The sequence below is a fragment of the Octopus bimaculoides genome, chromosome 11, assembly GCF_001194135.2.
Source record: "Octopus bimaculoides isolate UCB-OBI-ISO-001 chromosome 11, ASM119413v2, whole genome shotgun sequence".
NCBI classification, from domain to species: domain Eukaryota; kingdom Metazoa; phylum Mollusca; class Cephalopoda; order Octopoda; family Octopodidae; genus Octopus; species Octopus bimaculoides.
The window spans coordinates 22,285,938-22,287,803 of NC_068991.1; positions in this window are offsets into that span (position 1 = coordinate 22,285,938).

A 1,866-nucleotide genomic window follows, 5' to 3' on the forward strand; every position below is an offset into this window, starting at 1 on the left:
TATATGTGTGTGTGTGTGTTGTTTTTGTTTGTCCCTCCCACCACTTGACAACTGATATTGGTTTGTTTACATTCCCATAACTGAGCAGTTTGGCAAAAAGAGTCCAATAGAAATTGTACCAGACTTTAAAACAAAATTACTAGGGTTGATTTGTTTCACTAAACTGTCCAAGGCAATGCCTCTAGCATAGCCATAGTTTAATGACTAAAACAAGTAGAAGATGAAAGGTAAAAGATTGAGTAGGCAATACCTCCTTTACAAATGAACCAACAAGGGTGTCAGTATGTGGTCACTCAACCTGCTAGAAATAGCAGGCAAATTTTTCTCCATTCACACCCAAAAGTGGAAGGGCACATTTCATAATGTACTTTGGGAAAAAAAAAGAACAAGATAGTCAAAAATGAAATATCTTTGATCATAGTTCTGAAAAGCAATAAATATTCCATGGTAAGAAACTCTGATTCTTAGCAAAAATGGTAGAATTAAATAGTAACTGACTTACAGTTTTCAATTTTGTCTGATAATGTTCTTATTTCAGATAAGGGGTGTAGTGAGTCAGGAAAGCTATTTTTGTTGTCGCATCATAGCACAGTTGTGCTATGGCATACTCCAGCCAATCAGGGCTGGGTACATATGAATACTAGGGACAGTTCTCTGCCCATGAAAAGAAGTGGGAGTTTTAATTTAGTTAGCAGATAGATGGCAGAAGAGTAACAGCTGTCTTTCGACATGGAACAGCCACTTTGTCTTGCACACCAACTTCGCATTCACTAGCTCTGAATTATCTCACATCTCTCTTTCAACATGAAACAGCTCTTTGTTTTTCACATCAACTTAGCGCAGCTAACTCTGAATTATATCAGCTCTTGCCTAACAACAAATTCCATATTTTAAATGTAAGTGATAAAAGCTTTACCCTGACTCACACACATACGCCTTGCTACATGTCTTACTACTTGTCAGCTCTTGTTAATTAAAATATATTTTCGTTATAAAAATTGTCTTCTGATATTTTACCTTTTACCAACTTTCACACTACAAATTAGCAGATATAAATAATGCACTCACACTAAATTACCTGACACAATAAATATACCAACACTCAAGTGATTTTCTACGGGGTAACATTAATTTTCACTTTTCATCTTTTCCATCACTTGTGGGCCAATAAAATAAGTACCAGGCACACGTTTTGGAATCCTTTCAACCGAGTTTTTTTTTATATTCCTTAGAGATTTTTAGCACTGTGAAAAATTATTATTATTCAATAGAGGCATTTATCTAGCACGCCCAGAACCATACTTTCCAGATATTGAAACTACATTAATCACCAGTCAGGTGGGATGGGAATTGCACAGGGTATATGCCCCTCCATGTACCCTTCTGTGTCTAATCTGTAGACAGTCACTGGTCGCAGATCTCCAAAGGCCAGTCACTGATTCATTGCATTTCTACCACCAAGAGAGACAAGGTGTATGTGTGATATTAGCAGAACAAATATTACACAGTATTTTTATTTGAAAGCATTGATATTCCTTCATTTTACATCTTCAGTGAACGGTAAACTCACACACACATAATATACAGTGGGGGGAAATAAATATTCGTACATGTCAAAATTCTTTATTTATTTAATTTCTAATGAACATAAATGGGATATACCAATACTATATTTGCATACACATACATAAACTAAGAATATGCAAAAGAAACTAAAAAATTATAGTAACTAATGAATTTATATACAATTATAAATATTTAGGGGTGAAAAAAGTATTTGTACAGAATAAATTTATAAATTTCTATGCCACAAAATACTGGTAAAATAATTTTTTGTTTTTTTTACTAGAACTTTCTCGTTTGTTC